The sequence below is a fragment of the Phascolarctos cinereus genome, unplaced genomic scaffold (genome assembly GCF_003287225.1).
Source record: "Phascolarctos cinereus isolate Bilbo 61053 unplaced genomic scaffold, phaCin_HiC Scaffold_5;HRSCAF=322, whole genome shotgun sequence".
Classification (NCBI taxonomy): domain Eukaryota; kingdom Metazoa; phylum Chordata; class Mammalia; order Diprotodontia; family Phascolarctidae; genus Phascolarctos; species Phascolarctos cinereus.
Window position 1 is genome coordinate 409,389,266 of NW_027555958.1, and position 18,350 is coordinate 409,407,615.

An 18,350-nucleotide genomic window follows, 5' to 3' on the forward strand; every position below is an offset into this window, starting at 1 on the left:
GCTGGGAATCAAGCAGCAGCTCTGTACAAGCACTGTTGAAGCAGGAAACCATGGTGACTCCCTTTCCCTGCATTTCTAGCCCACATCAAATTCATCTCCCACATGTCCCTAACATCCCCTACTTCCCACTTCTTCTTCATCAAAATCATTTTATTTATTTAGAATCTAATTATTGAGAGGCAACCCTCTTGAGCTGATTGATTATCCCTACAGAATTTTAGTTCACTAGATCCCACACACTCTCTCTAGGCTCCATCTGAAATCTACTCTTCAAAAATCTAGAATGCATGTCATACCATTCCTGGCTTTCCTCACCTATATCACAATCCATATAATAGACTGGTCATTTACTCCCAAGGTTCCTGTCATTCCTACTTTAGCAACTAACCATTCCTTGTTCATTCAAAGTAAGTTCCATTTTAGCATTTCCCCTTGTAATTTCCCCCTTCTACCCTTTAAAAGGCAAAATTTTCATTAAGACAAATCATCATTAGATGTTCTACTTTTGGCAGAATACAAAATACACCAGCAGATGTCTAGAAAGTTGACTTTCTGGATTATTACAATATCTCATATCTATATTAGGTTTGTGACACTTCCCAAAATCATTCCTTCTTTCAGTCCAGAAGGTCTATAGGTAACATACCTCCACAACAGTATTGCTTCTGCATCCTTTGATCGTCATTCAAAAAGGCTTCCCTTCCAACATCTGGATTTCCTTCACCGAACGTATCTTCTTAACACGCACTGCTACTCCACTGTCCCTTTTGTTTATTTTGTTCCTTTTGAATAAGTTTTATCTTCAGGTTCATATTACAGTCAGGAGTCCCCGTCTCACTAAATATCAGTGATACCTATGAAGTCAAATTTGCCCTACTGCATGCACGAGGTTTTCTAATCAACTATTTATTGCCAGTACTTTATGCACATGTAGCTAGAAGCCATGGGTTTTAACTGCTGGCTCACATTTTACATGGTGCTCCCATGAATCACTAATCTTCTGTTCTGCTACTCTTCTTCCTAAGTTTTACCTGCTACTCTCTATGGCATAATGCTTGGCAGCAGTATGTAAACAATGTTCACCTTCCTCCTTTCTTTTAATTTTAAAAACATATTATGTTCAGGGTACTAAGACTCTAGACCAAGAGTTCTTGAAGGAACATATATTAAGTGCTTTATAAACCTTAAAGGGCTAGGTAAATATTAGATATTATTGTCATATTATCATGTACTCATCCTTTGGCAATCTAATGAAGTCTATAGACCCTGTCTCAGAAAAATGTTTTTACATATATAAAACACAATCTGCAAAGGACATCAATTATTATGAAATACAGTTAGCAAAAAATACATTTTTTTTAAGTTCATGGACCCCAGATTAAGAACCTATGTTAGGCACAGTGCCTGGTAAATAGTAAGCACATAATTAATGATTATCAACCTGACCGCTTATGACTCCAGACAAATATTTTTAATGGCTCATCTTAGGTGGCACTATATCCAATGTGGGTATTTCCTTTACCAGTGCAGATTGTAACCAATTCACATATTAGTAGATGGTCTTCAAGAGCTGCCCAGTCCAAAAAATTCATCTCTACTGTGGCAAACCTGGTGAAGTGTATCTCCAAACTTAGAAGACTGTTCCAGCTCTCACGCATCTATTCTAGAACCCTTTAGTTCCCACCAGAATAAATAATGATCAAGACATGAAATGAGAAAACATGGGGGAAGCTAGGTGGCACCGGGCCTGGAGTCAGGAGGACCTGAGTTCAAATCCAGCCTCAGACAAGATACATGACAATTACTAGCTGTGTAACCCTGGGCAAATCACTTAATCCCAACTGACTCACCAAAAAGGGTAAAAAAAAAAGATGGAGAAAACAGAGTGACTTCTTCCACCCAAGATGACAGAACAGAAAAGAGAAAAAGAAAACAGACCTATAATGGAAGAAGACTTCCAAATACTTCCGATGAAAAGGCCAAAGCTGAGTAGGAACTTTGAAAAACAAATACAAAAATAGTTCAGCTAAGCACAGAAAGGTAAATTTACTCAAGCAATTAAAAGATGTGTGATGATGCAATACTAACATTCTGATTAGGGAAAGGAGAATTTTAGGACTTTAATATCTTCAAAAATGGGCACTAAGGGAATTAAGAAAAACAGAGGCCATGAAGAGTAGACTGGTTCTTTTCTGAGGGTTCTGAAGAAGAAAAAGAGAAGAGAGCAAAAGTAGAAACAAAAATACTAGTTGTATAGAAAAGAGGAAGAAGGGAGTAGAACCTGCTGTTTCTTATAAATGGAGTACTTGAGAACAAGAATAAACAAATATGGATGAAGAGGTGAAAGAGACAAAGAAGGGTTCAACCAACCGCACATACACATGTTTTGTTAAGAAGAAGTGTAATACTCAATGACAGCATTGTTGTTTTTTGGTCGTTTTAGTAAAGTCCAACTCTTTGTGATCCTATTTGGAGCTTTCTTGGCAAAGATCCTGGAGTCTGCCATTTCCTTCTCCAGCTCATTTTACAGATGAGGAAACTGAGGCAAACAGGGTTAAGTGACTTGCCCAGCTAGTAAGAGTCTGATGCTGTATTTGAACTCAGGTCTTCCTGACTCCAGGCCCAGAGCTTTATCCAATGAGCGACCTAGCTGCCCAACAACAGCAACAACCAAGGACAGCATAGTCATAAGCAAAACAAATTTCCTCATGTTGAAAGATGGATTAAAGGGGGGGGCAGGGGGGAGAACTATAATCTAAGGGACCTTATGTAACAGAATATTATTGCACTATAAGAAATAACATAAGAGATAATTCTCAGAGATTCCTGTGTAGCAGGAACTAATGCAGAGTAAGATGAGCAGAACCAGAAGAACAATTTATAAAAGGCCAATACTATAAAGAAAACAACTCTGAAAAACGTAAGAACTCTGATCAAAGTAATAACTAACCATGTCTCCAGAAAACCTCTGATTAAGCATGTTATCCACCTCCTAACAAAGAGAGGTGATGGACACTAGTTGTGGAAAGAGACATACTTTCTACAGGAAGCCTTTCCTGTAGAACTAATGCCACTCTTGCGTAACACCTGCTATCTACTCTGTACGTATCTTATATGTATCTAGTTATTTAAATGTCTCCTCTAGTAGAACATACACAATCCCTGAGGCAAGGCCTTTTTTTGCCTGTATTTTTATCTCCAAGGCTTTGCACAGTAATAAGCACTTAAAAAAAAATTGTAGTAGATACCCACTGACTTGAAAATGGCTAAACAAATCACGGTAAAAGAACATAATGTTACCATGCTGCAAGAAATGACTGATAAAAGGAACACAGGGAAGCATGGAAAGATTTACATAGATGGATGCAAAGTGAAGTAAGCAAAGCCAAGAAAACAATATGCATGACTGCAACAATGTAAATAACCACAAATCAAAAGTGAATGTTACAAAATTACAAAGAACAAGCATAGGCCAAAAGAAATACAACTTGTTATATATACACTCTTTTGCAGAAGTGGAAGTTCCATGAGTATAGAACATTAAATATATTTTCAGATTTTTCCATGTATTGATCAGTTTTACTCATGTTTTTCTTCTTCCTTTTTCTTTTAAAAAAATTCTTTGGTTACAAAGAATAGCTCTTTGGGAGGAGGTGGGATATAATGGGAAACTTAGGTAATATAAAAACAAAAGATATTAATAAAGAATTTTTAAATAAATGGTTGTTGATCAAAAAATCCTCACCAATGTAATGGGGAGCATCAACTAGCGACTGATCTCTATCATCCCTTCCAAAAGTCTATTCTTTTACTTCTAAGTATTTGCTCCCACTTTATGTAAATCAGTCTCATGAACACCCTATACTCATCCCTAAACATTTCTTCCCTGTTTCCACCATCCTATAATCACTCCACCTAAATCACACCCAGTTAAATTCCCATCTCCTTCATGAAGTCTTCCCAGTCTATTCTACCTAACTGACCTTCCTCCTTTCCTCTGAACTTCTATTATTCCATACAATTTAAGTGGTAAGGTCTTTGAAGAGCTTCGTACACTTTCATTTCGTATATACATTTATACACATACATATATGTCCATGTCCTACATGTTGTCACCCTCTATAGAACATAAGATACACACACAAGGGCAGGAATGGTTTCATTTTTGTCTTCATCTCTCCAATGCCTAGGACAGTGTCTGACAGATAACATGCACTTAATAAATGAGCGTTTATTATTTGAGTTTCTATCCCAAATGCTTCTTCCTGGATTTTCTCAGTTCTCTCCAGTCAATCACACTGATTGACTTTCCCCTCTATCATTCCTATTCTCTTTAATATTCAGTCTCTCCCTGTCCACTGGCTATCTACTGCCTACAAATATACCTATGTCTCCCTCACTCTCAGACCCCTCCCCCCTTCTTGTCCTGTAGCTCTCCTCCCTTATATGGCTATGCTCCTTTAAAAAAGAGTTCTTCAGTCTCTGTGGTCTGGTTTCTAATCTCAACACTCACTTGAAATTTCTCTCTCCAAAATTATCAATTTTTCTCAGTCCTCATCCTCCTTGACTTCTCTGCAGCTTCTGACACTATTCATTTTCCTCTCTTGGATATTCTCTCCTACCTTAAGTTTTCTTGACTGCTTTCTCCTGGTTCTCCCTACATGTCTCCTACATGTCCACTAACTCTTCTCCTACTATACAATTTCATTTGATCTCATCAGTTCCCATGAATTCAATCATAATCAATTATGTGGATGATTTTTAGATATATTTATCCAGTCTTAACCTATGCCTTGAGCTTCAGTCTAGTAACTCCAACTAGGCATTAGACATCAAAACTGATGATGCACAGACATTAAACTCATCACGTCTAAAACCAAACTCATTCTTTTCCCCCAAACCCTCCCTCTTATCTAACTTCCCTATTACTGTCAAGAGCACCATGTTCCTGCCAGTCACTCAAGGCTTACAACCTGAGTGGCAAGTGAGTCATCCTTGACTCTCCACTCTCACTTCACATATCCAATCTGCTGCCAAGTCCTAGGGATTCTATCACTCCTGCACTTTCGCAATAACCTTCTAGTGGATGTCCCTGCTTCAAGTCTACCTCCCACTACAACCTCCATTCAACTATCAAAATGATCTTCCACTTTAAAGTACAGGTGTGACCAAGTCACTCCTCTGTTCAATATACTTCATTGTCTCTCCCTGTGTACATTACTCCCCCACTCTTCAATCCTGTGACTCTGGCCTCTTGGCTCTTCTTTGTACAAACATCTTCAGACTCAATGCATTTTCACTGGCTGTTCCCTATGCCTTGAACTAACTCTCTCCCTCAATCTCTACCACCTGTCTTACCTGGCTTTCTTCAAGTCTCAGATAAAATCCTACCTTTTCTAAGAAGTCTTTCTAAGTCTTCCTTTTATTAATGCCTTTCTTGAGATTATCTCCAATTTATCTTGTATATATTTTGTTTCTATATTGTTCCCCACCCCCACTACTGTGAGCTTTTTGAGAGCAAGGACTGTTTTTGCCTCTTTATATCCTTAGCACTTAGTACAGTACCTTATACATAGTAGGTATTTAATACATTCTAGCTAGCTTGATGTTTCAGATGTTTCAGTTAAATGCTTTTCTTTGTCACAAGGAAAGGGTCAACACAGTATGAGCCAAAGCTAGAGAGATAAAGAGTACCCCCCACCCCGAAAATACTATAAGGTAAAGGGGGAAAAAAAGCCATCAATAAAATGAATTTTTTAAAAAAATAAACAAGCATATTTGACTCCTTTCCACATCTAATAAATTCCTACACCCTATTGATCACACTCTCTAAAATTCCTTTCCTTTCTTTCCATTTATTTCCATTACCACCGCTCCTGTTCAGGCTCTCATGACTTCTTTTTGTTTTGTTTTGTTTTTGGCTAGGCAATAGGGTTAAGTGAGTTGCCCAGGGTCACACAGCTAGTTAAGTGTTATGTGTCTGAGGCAGGATTTGAACTCAAGTCCTCCTGAATCCAGGGCCTGTGCTCTATCCACTAAGCCACCTAGCTGCCCCCAGGCTCTCATTACTTCTCACCATTGAAACAGTCTCCTACCTGGCCTCCCTGACTCACTTCAAGGCACATGCTATAAAAGGGCTACCCGAAACTTTTATATATATCACTCCCCATCTTAAAACATTTCAATGGTTCCCTATCGCTACAGAAAAAAATTCCAAAAGCTTTAGCCTAGCATTTGCAGTCCTCCATTATTTAATACCACTGTTCTCTTCTAGCTTTCTCTCACAACATTCCCTTTTTTACTTAAGAATTAAAATTGGAACTATCATTTCCCATGTAATAGACTTTACCATCTCTATGCTTTTGCTTACAATAGTCCTTACACCTGTTCTGCACTGAAATCATACCCATCCTTCAAGACAGTCTAAATGCTACATACTCAAGAAGTCTTCCTGATTTTCCACAATAAGAAATGACTTTTCCTACTCCTATGCATTTATGTTCCAATTTTATCACAGACATTCACATACATGACAACTCCTTTACAGGAAAAGTTTTTCTTTTTATGTTACAGAAAACATTGTAACCTTTGTATTCCCTCAGCATACTTTATAGAGTGTTCTGAACATAATATGCACCTGATAAATGTTTGCTGAAATAAAGGCAGAAAACATATGGTTAGAAAGTAACTTTAGAGAACAGCTAGTTCAACTCTTACATGAAGCACAACATTTGGTTGTGTCCAAGCCTCTGCTTAAACACCTGCAGTGATGGTTGTTCTACTACCAAACAACAAGGTGGTCAATTCTCCTATGGGACACCTCTGCTAGGAAGTTCTTCCAAATTAAAGTCTACCTCAACTCAACATTACCATATGCAAAATTATGCATATGTGCATAAAACTATATGCAATATAATAGGTACAATACTATAATACTTACTATAATAATACTTACTATATGCAATAGGTATAGACAATAAGATAATAAGATAAGATGGTAATAGAACCAAAAAGGAAAAGAACTCAGGTGAAAGTATAAGTTGAATCAGGTCTGTACAACTTGCATCACGCCAAAGGATTTCTTCTACATACAAAGGATGTCCTTCTCTACATTTCACAGGCCCCCCAAAATCCTTTGGCTAGCCACAGGCCGCAGGTTGTGTGGACCTGAGTTAAATAGTTTGAACCTACTACACATTCTAGTCTTTCACCTTGAAAACCCCAGACAAAAATACTGAGCCTGCTGTGATATAGAATCAACTCTACAATTTGAAAATAAAAAGAAATTTATATTACAAAGTCACTGCTTCCTAATCTCTAGATACCAATCCGATTCCAGCCTAATCCTGAGACTATCAATCTAATCCCACCTGGAAGAGACCCAAGGGATATCCTCCAATCCAAAGATGCCCTAGAAGACTGGCTGGGACCTGATTTTATTTGCTCCGAAGGACTCCAGGAATAATTTAGGTGTAACCTCAGAAATCGACAACTACTATAAAATGGATGCCGTATAGTTCAGGGCAGAATTAAATTACTGAAGCTACCCTACAATACTGGAAAAATCAAAGTTAGGACTTAACAGTTTTCTTGGTGAATATGGTATTTCAGCAGATCAGAGTTTTAAGTGTTTATCTTAGTAATTTAGTTGGGGCACAAGTTACAAGACTATGTAGAGTCAATACAAGGGGATGAAAAGAGAGCTGGGTTGGAGTTCCAGTTCCATTTCTCAACAACATGACTATAAACAAATTACTCGACCTCTCTGGGCCTCAGTTCCCCTGTCTGTAAAATGAAGGAGTTAGAGTACTTAATCTCCAAAATTCTTTCCAGCTCTAACATTCTAATATCCTGTAGTAAAGATATTTGAGGGGAAAGTACTGCTACAATCTAAATTTTGCACAAAACCCTGGTTCATGCACAAAGAATACTATTTGGAAAAAAAAATGTTTTTATATAGGTTCTCTTTCTGCAAGAAAGTATACGTGAGGGAGCCCTATCTTATGTGTCAGACAACTCAGCACATTAAATAGGTTACAAAAAGCTCTAACAACTATAAAAGTCAACAACTGGAATGAGAAAGTAGGAAGTAAGCCTTAAATAGATAGAGACAAAATGCTCAAACGTATATCCTACTAACAATTTGAATCCTAAGTGCAGCTAGGTGGTGCAATGACAGAGTGCAGAGCCTGGAGTCAGGAAGACTCCTTTTCATGAGTTCAAATCTGACTTTACACACTTCCTAGCTGTGTGATCCTGGGCAAGTCACTTAAGCCTGTTTGCCTCAGTTTCCTCATCTGTAAAGTGAGCTGGAGAAGGAAATGGCAAACCACTCCAGTATCTTTGCCAAGAAAACCCCAAATGGGGTCACAAAGAGTTAGACATGATTGAAACAACTGAACAACAAAAGGTACTTAAGTCTGTCTTTAAAGTGTCACAAGCAATGATTTTCAAGAATTAGAGGACAAATGGAATATTACACACTCTACCACATACACATATTTAAGACTTATTAGACATCTTGAAAAAAATGTAGTAATATATCAAAATTTTCATATGCTATGAAAGAGAAGTCTGTAATTAGACAAGAGTCAATACCAATGAACAAATTCTGTCAAAGTAATCTAATCTCATTCTAAAAAGAAATGACAAGCTTGGTTAAACAAGCAGAAACAAATATTTTGACTTAGATAAACTTTAGGACTCAATTGTAAAAAGGTGGTCAAATAATACCAATATAAGTATTTAATCATCATACAATCAATTGAAGGAATTAAATGAAACTTCCACAAGAGCAGGTTTGAAGCCTGATCCTGATTCTAAATCTGGGTCATTTAAGAATATTTAAAAACCAGTACAAAAGTAAGTCTAGGATAAAATCTTAATCTGATATTTGGGATCATACCTAATTTCTGATATAGCTTGTCAGGTCAACCATTCTTCCAGTTCTTTGTCTTGACCTGTGATTTCACAGGTAAAGGGAACTTGTGGTGAGGAAACTCGATATATGTCAATGCAGCTGTGCAAAGGTTCTAAAACTGACAGTCTTAGAGAGCTGCCTGAAGCACAGCCATAAGTGGAACCCAGCTCCTCTGGGAATCCAACACTTTCCACTATAATATGCTGCCTTCTGTTCAAAAATCTTCAATGACTCCCCACTGCCTTTTCATACTGTATGTTTCAGCTAAACTGGACTGACTATTCCCCAAAATCTTATCTGTATTTTCCCAGTCCCATATCTTTGTTCATGCTTATTCCTTTGCCTAAAGTGCCCTTCCCCTTTCCTGCCTCCACCTTAACCTACTGAAATTCTACCTATCCTTCATGGTCTAACTCAAAAGCTACTTAATCAAGAGAATCTTCCATGATTCCTTCTGGCAGGAAACTACTGCTCTCCTTAAAATTCTAACATTTTGTAACCTTTTATGGCACTTAAAACTCTGCTTTGTGTTTGTGTTGACATATATACTTTTTTAAAAACCCCTCTAAAGAGTAGGTTCATGGTTTCATAAACAATTATCTTTTTCCATCCTAACAAGTTGGTGTTGTCCTTTGTCCTTGAAGAGGACCAATATACCATCACCACGTCACAGTCAAAAAGTACAAGTGTCTAACTGTGGCTGATCAGACCCACACAAGCTTGGCAAGCTCTACCACAAGTCAGGCACAAATAGTTCATATGAACATTTGGAGTGGAGATGTCTAAATTTGCACATCTCATATTTCTTTTGAACTACTGCAATTCTGCTTTGCTCATAGAGCAGAGCACCATCTTTGATATAAGCATACTACATGGGACAGTCTTTTGCCTATGTCTCTCCCATGTCATACAGTCGATTGAAAAGTTTTTCAGAGAGACTTTGACAGTGTTCTCGTATTGCTTCTTCTGACCTCCATCTAAGTGTTTACCTTGTGGGAACTCTATGTAAAAGTCTTTTAGGCAAATACACACTTGGCATTTGAACATGGCCAGCCCATTGGAGTTGTGCTCTCTGCAACAGAATTTGAATGCTTGGAAGTTCAGCTTGAGATAGGAGTCCAGTGTCCAGTCCTTATCTTGCCAGGTGATCTTCAGAATGTTCCTAAGACAATTCAAATGGAAGTGATCCAGTTTCCTGGCCTGCTGTTGGTAGACTGTCCAGGTTTCACTAGCATACAACAATGAGGTCAGCACAATAGCCTTGTAGACTGCCTAATATCTCTCCTCTCTCACACTTTCCCTGGCCTCTCCCAAACACTGAGTTGGCTCTAGCAATGCTTGCATCAACCTCATTATCTATGTGTACATCCCTGGAAAATATATTGCCAAGGGAAGTGAACTTATCCACAGCATTCAAAACTTCTCCATTTGCTGTGACTGATGATCCACATATGGACAGTCTGGTGATGGTTGACGGAGAATCTGTTTTCTTGGTGTTAATCGTCAGGTAAAAATTAGCACAAGCAGTCTGTACACAACATTCGTTGATCTGACCATGGCCTCTGATGTTGTCAGTTGTGAGGGCTTGTGGAAGCTCAAGGCTAAATCTGGTTGCCAGAAGAAGTTCATGAGTATTGTACCCAAGTTCCATGACAGCATGCTTGCACAAGTTGTGCATAATGGACAATGATCTTTCACTTTCCCAGGCACCAATGGAGCAAAGCAAGGCTGTGTGCTTATTCCCATGCTTTTTAGCATGATACATTCAGCAATGTTGGTGGATGCCCTCAATGAGGATGACAACAGTGTCAAGATCAGCTACTGCACGGACAGTAAATTGTGTAACTCAAAAAGCCTCCAAGCCAAGACTAAAGTGTAGGGAGAGTTGGTGCTCAATTTGTTTGCAGATGACTATGCACTCAATGCAACCTCTGAGCCCAAGTGAGATACAACAGAATATGGATCAAATCCTAACAAGTATGGAACACTGCAGACAATAAATGTCAGACTTTTTCTACGGGTTGGTTAGTTTTGAGGATTTATTTTTTCTTTTTAAATTCTTTATTATAAAGACTAACTATATGTCAGGTGATGGGGGCAGCTAGGTGGACACTTACTAGCTGAGTGACCCTGGGCAAATCAACCTAACCCCATTGCCTAGCCCCCCCCCAAAAAAAAGGAAAAATCCAAGTGATACTAAAAAAAGAAAATCAATAACATTTTATTAAAACAAAATTCAGTTTTGCATTATGTGGACATCTCTTCTTAAACTATTCTTCTCTACCAAAAGCACAGTAACTAATAATTCCTTGACAATTTCACACTTCAAGAAACAGAGGACCAAACAAGGAAAAATTCTATTCTGGATCTAATTTTCTCACCAACAAGGAAGAACTGGTTGCTGGGGAGTAAATGACAGGAATTCTTGGGGAGACGTAATCGCTTCATCTTAGAATGTGATATAAAATGGGGAAAAAAGACAAAATAAAGTCTGACATGCACCTGATAGTTTAGGAGAGTAGATTTCAAAGGGTTCAAAGAAAATATAGGTTAGATCCCATGGATTAACTCCCCTCATTTTCCAGGAGGAAGTTAATCTAGGAAGAGGAGGTTCTCAGGAATAGAAATTCTTTGAACAGAGAGAAATCCAAAAAGCAAAAAGTATTCACTAAAATTTGGAAGATTTCCTGTAAGAGAGTGCCCCAAGCATGTGGCCTTGGCATTGTGTTAACTCCCTCCAGGACCTCAGCACTAGCTTGGGATCTGGGATCCGGTCATCTACCTTCTAGTCTTGATCTTTACCCCTACGCCTTCTCCAGTGTGCCAAAAGGCCATCTAAAACCAAATCCATTGCCACTACTTGCCTCCTGACAGGAGTCACCTATATTCTACTTTTCACGCACTCCTGATTGCTGAGAGGTGGGAAGGAAGCAAAAATTTATTAAACACCTACTATGTGCCAGGCCCCATGTTAAGCACTTTACTAATATTATTCAATTTGATCCTCACAACCAACCCTTCAAGGTAGGTACTATTATTATTCCCCACTTCACAGCTGGGGAAACTGAGCAAGCAGAAGTTAAGTGGAAAGAATTTGAACTCAGGTCTAACTGACTCAGGGACCAGCTCACCACCTAACTGCCTCCAGTTGGGCCTCATGTGACTTCCTGAGCCTTCCTGTCATAATACTGGATCTCAAGGAAGGACCTTCAACAGACTAATCACCTGCTTCTTTCAACAGCTCTCTCCACTTACAGATACTTTGACAGGACTCATTCCTCAATGATTAGCATATTTCTACCCACTCATTTCTCCCTATCCCTGTGATTCTAAAAACTCCACTTTCTCTGTACAAATCCCATTTCTCACTCCTAACTGCCCATTTCCACTTTCTCATCCTCCTCAACCTTAACTCCTGAGTGACCCATTTGAAATCTACCCACCGCTTCCACTGTGGTTTCTGGAATGTCTGCTCTATAGTTTCACTTGCTTCCATCTTAAATGTTTTCCTTTCTCACCCTTTTCCTCTTCTGTTATTCACTAAGACCTGCCTCCCTCATGATGACCTAGCTTCCCTGGTTACCCTTCCCAGTTTTAGTCGTACTTTCTTTCACCTATATCCCCCCAAATCATTGGTCAGGGTGAAAGGATCTAATACTCCTGGCTTTCCACTTCCAGACTCTCCCTCTACCACTATCAATTAGTAAACCTCTCCTTCTATGAGAGCCATGCTAATCAAATTTATTCACTAATCCAAATCTTGGTGGTCATTGTCTACCAATCTCTAGGGTATCATCCTTTTTACCTTAATGAATTCAGTACCTAGTTCAAAGTCTCTCTCCACAAAAACTCTCATAACTCATCCTAGGAGTCTTCAACATACATAGTGAAGTTTCCTCAATAGTACTCTAACTTCTTAGTTCCTCAATCTATTCAATTTCCATGACTTACTCCACATTATCTCAGATATACAAAAATGGTCATACTCTTGATCTTGCCATCACTCACAAATGTTCAGATTCCTTGTTCATAAAATCTGAAATTTTTTTTCTCTGATCACAATCTTTTAACTCTACATCTTTCCATACAACTTATGGGGACCTTAACTCTAGTCTGCTTCCTCACCATGACCTCCAATCCCTCCACCATCACTACACTGGCTCTACTCTCTTTACTTCCTTATTCTGAACCTTTGGTAAACCAGTTTAATTAAAGCTTGAATTATGGAAAAACTGTCTTAAACTTAGAACTATTAAAAAATGAAATGAGACATCTTAAGAGGTATTCAAACAAAACCTAGATAATCAATTGCTGGGTATACTTTTTGACTGACATTTTTATTAATGACATGAACAAAGATATTAGGCAAGATTATCAACTTGGCAGATGGACATAAATCTTATTCAGGTACTGGTTGGACTAGCTAGCCTCTGAACTCCATTCCAACTCAGGCATTCTGATCAACTGTAGGATCCTTGAGGACAGGGACTTAGTCTTTTCATCTACATATCACTCTGCAGCATGTACCATAGTATCCTTGTACATATTACATACCCCAAATTTGTTGAACAGATGAAGTATACAACTACCCAAGCCTTTAACAAAGGTCCTTGAAAATAATGTTTAGAATTCTAAATTAAAATTTAGGTGTCGATATAAAAACTGAAGTGCTGAATTTCCATTCAAAGAAGGATTGAGAAGATAAAATTTTACCCTATTCCAGATTATTCATAAAAACAAAATATTTGCTACGCTCAAGATAGCAATTCACTTAAAACATTTATACTGTGGTATACAGAGCTACCTTAAATGGGCTACATGGTCTAAATCTTTGAAAAGCATTATGTACACGTCAAATGCTGGAAAGTATTCACCATGACAGAGAGGATCTCTAGAAATAAAAAGTGAAAATAAAAGTGATTGACTAGTCAAAAGCTGTATAGGTAATCTAAACCAAGGGTTCTCACACCCCAACTCTTAGTTCCAGATTCATTATAAAGCTAACTACAAACTCAAATAATATTTTATATTGATTCCATAGCTACATATGCATGAATATATATGATACATATATATTAAATACATACATACATGCAATGGCTACATAAAATGCATATGACCCAAACACTAATTAATATGTGTACATATAGATGTGTCCATATAACAGTATTTACTTTTTTTCCCCAAAAGACAATTAGTTTCAATTTTAAAACATTTTGTAAATTTGGTGTGAACTACAGTTGGCTACAAATTGAATTCTCTTTGTTTTTTCTGATGCTGATATTGAATAAGTAGATACTACCTTTTAAAATAAGTATTTTAGCCAAGTGGGTTGCCTTTTATATTTTGAATGCTTATAACTTATTGACTCATGAACTTAATGTTTACTTTTACAAAAACAGAATCTTAATCATGATCAACTAGGATTTACACAGTATTAGAAAAATCAATGAAATACATCATTTAATGAGTTGATTTTAAAAATAACATGATTGGAAACCTGTGCGGTAGAGTGGAAAGAACCTATGTGGATTCAGAAGACCTGGATTTACTATTTACCTGTGTTACTTTGGGAAAATCATTTCTTGCTGGGTCTCAGTTTCTTTATCTGTGAAATGAAGGGGCTGGAGTGAACTGATCTTTAAGATCACTTTCAACTCTAAGTTCTTGGTTTCTAGGTGTAGCTGGTTACAGATGATCAGAGCTTTCTATCTTGTAAGTACAAGAACACTGATACTATGGCCTATTTATTCACATAACTATTATATTACAAAATTTCCCACTGCATTTTCTCTTTTATTTTAAATTAAAAGAAAGTGACCTTAGAGATCAGGCAATTCAACTCTATCAGTTTATAGAAGAACTGGAGACCAAGAAAGGCAAAGTGCATTTAACAATCCCATAAATTCAGTGGGTGGGAAACATAATTCAGACAGGCAGAGTAGAACCTGGGTCTTCTGACTGATCGATTTTCTTTCCACTATATCACACCCTTCCTTTAAGGAAATTAAGACAACACTGAAAACTATTATTAATACTTTTAATTTCAGCAATTAAAAAAATCAACAAATCTTTACTAAATACCACTATGCGTATGTGCACATTGTTCATAATTTGCTTTGCAGACAGTGTGGAACGTAACTTTTTTCTGCCTGTCAGAGATATGATCCTTCCCCAAAGTGTTCACAAGCCAGATCTACAAAACTATATTAGCACAATGCATTAATCAATAGCAGAGGGCTAGATGTGAGAAATAAGATTTAAGAGAACTGACACCTCCTGAGACAAGGAATGCCTTTTTTCCCCTCAGTACTTGGTACAGAAAGATTTTTCAGGAATCCAGATACTGGCAAAATACTTAATGTAGCATAATGGTTTGAAACAGTCTGAGGACTCAAATGATTCCTTTGTAATTCTGGACAGTCATAAGACTTCAGTTTCTCTAACTTTAAATAGGAAAACATTCGCCAATTACCTCTGGCAAAGAGGTGCAGAGAATATTAAAAGTGAATATAAAAATAAAGATTATGAGGTGAAAGAAAATTATAATTAAAGATCTTAAAAATACGTAAATTCCACTTAATATTGTTTGAGTTCAGGCTATCTTCATTTTCTTGGAAGCAGTCATAAGAAGTTTCAATTTCATAGTTAGCTAAAGGTCTTGGCAAAGTTCTTTCTTGCTAAGACGTCAAAGTCAGCATTAACATTCCAAAAGTTCTCTACCAGCTCCAAAAGTTAAGTCTGGAAATATCTACACTACAATATCAGCATCTGAAAAACACCTGCGACAAAAGAATTCCTTCAGAAATAACACTTTCCAAAGCTAAGGGTAGTCTTCATATCAATTACAAACTTGCAAAAGAACAAACTTTCACTCTAAGAATAAAGGAGATCCTGAACAAAACTGAATATTGAAGAATCTTCCAAAGGAATATTCTTAACAAGATATTGTTGGATTGTTATCACAGAGGTTCATCTTTGCCTACAAAGACAAAGTCAACCTCATCAGGGAAATCTGCTCAAGGAAAACAGTCAGGAAAGTGAGGAAATAGGAAGCATATTAATTAGCTTAAGATGAGAGTTTCATTTTAAGTCTCTGTGGCTGCAAGGAACAATATTATTCAAAAGCTTGTAATAAGAGTTCTCCATGGTGGCATATATAAATTGGCAAGGAGGCATATGAATTCAAATCACAGATACAGTGTTACACAGTATCCAAATTCCTTAACTGGCATTTACTTTGTCTAAGAATGGGTAAATTTATTCCAGATATTATTTTTTCTTTTAACAAGGCAGGTATATTTACAAACAACTTGCCCTTTGAACTATAATGTGTATACTCTATATTTTATGCATTTAAAATTCTGAAATTATTTAGTTTTTGTTTTCTAGTATACAATACTACTAAAGATTGGCCTGAAACCAAAAAAGCTGAGGGTATTAAAAAAAATTTGTTAGTTACTATAAAACAACACCAAAACTTCAAATTTCTAATTTTAATTCTGTAATAACAGAGAAACACTATATCAGTATCAATATCAAAACATACATACTATTAAAACAACTTACAGTGAGGTTTTCATTTTTCTCTACTTCTGGTAAGACTCACTTGTCATGCTATGATGAAGCTCCTCTTGCCAGTACCTTTCAATAATCCTGCCTCCCCCCACCAAAAGTTATGGCCCATTAAGTAACTAAACAAAATGTTCAGAATGAAGCCATAATTCTAATCTAAATATAGTTATAAAATGAAAACCCAAGATTCTAAACATAATTTAACACCCATAAAAGTTGTGTTCATCTAGGTATACACCTTGTTCTTGAACCCCTTGAACTATTATTACAAAGAATCAAGACTATAAAAAACTCATTTTGCACAGTTAAAGTATTTTAGAAAAAAATTCAAAACAAATGAAACGTCATTCAACAGGTTAATTCACATATCCAAAAAAATAGAAATTTGAAACTCTAAAAGAGAGGAAACAGATAGTCATAATTTGAGCTAAAATTAGTGATTTAGAAGAATCTGGGAGTCCAGATCAGTGTCTGAATATTTCACGGGCTAGAAACAATTTATATTCAACACATATACACACACACATATGCATGTATATTTCCTCCCATTCATATAATCTTCAAGTGAACCTTCTGAAGATTAGAACAATGGTTAGAGACTTTAATGACAGAGTACTCTCACGGTACAAAGAAGAAAAGCAAAAGAATGAAAAATATGAAGGCACACCCACATATGGTACATCCTATACATTATGCCAATGGGGCCCTGTACAAAATGATGAGATTATTCTTTAAATATTTCATAAACCATGTGAATCAGGAAAGAAATGCACATATTCACATCATCTAATGTTGGATGATACATAATTCTGTATGTTAATTTCTTGTATGCTTGGAAACAAAACATCAGATAAAAATGCATTTTTTAAAAATCATTTTAATAATTTAGTTCTCTTGTAAAAATTTCCTTTCAGAACATAAGATGTAATTAAAGAACTTTTACTTTTTAAATATGTATTTTATCATTAAACAGATGACTTGAAAGTAAAATAGGGTCTTTTTTGGTTTTCAGGATCCTACATCTTGTTCCATTCATATTAACACATACAAATTGTTTTTAGTTATGTTACAACAGTACTATCTCCTAATTAGTTACAATTCCTGACACAAAATGAATGCTTCTACCCTTAATTGCATCACTTATCGGAAAGAAAACTTAGTGGAGATTTAAATACAAATAAGTATACTAGATTTTTGTGAAGACATCCAAGTCAGTCATACCAATAGCAATCATAAAGTTTAAATCTTCCTCAGAGAGAAAACTGTAATTTGAAATTCATATTTCAATTTTATTTGTGATGAAAAAATTTGCAAATAAGACTGACAACATTTTCACGTTTCAAAAGGGCTTATATTCTCTAATTCAAGAAGTATCAGGGAAAGGAAGAATATGGTGAAAAATATGTAGGTCTACAATCTCAGTTTTTTCTTTCTTACATCAAAAATGACCTAAATTTAATTAAAATGTTACATTCAAACATCTGAAATGATATGCAAAGTTCATATCCCTTATTTCAAGTAACAAGTAAATTTTCAAGTCTTTGAAACTTAGTAAATAAGTTCCATAGAGCATCCAAGGAACTTAAGTTGAAAAGGTCATTTCCAGGAAATTAAGTTTTAAAATTCATACACAATGCTATACAGTAGGCAGTAAGGTGCTCAACAAAATAACGTTAATATTTATTATTTTACTATTTGACAGCACTTTCATAAACATATAATTACACTGGGTGGGGAAGTCTTTGTGGCCAACAAGCTATGACCTGTGGTGACAGTAATACCCTACAAGACTGAATTGAAATGTTTTCAAAGGATGTGATCGTCATTCTAGAGACTTAAACAGAACCAGTAACAC

General features: G+C 36.5%; 1 protein-coding gene across 6 annotated transcripts in view; it reads right to left on the reverse strand.

Annotated features, from left to right (window-relative positions):
• Positions 1 to 18,350, reverse strand: part of RALGPS2 (Ral GEF with PH domain and SH3 binding motif 2) — a 257,998-nt gene that overhangs the window by 200,491 nt on the left and 39,157 nt on the right. The gene's annotated exons all lie outside the window — the stretch shown is intronic.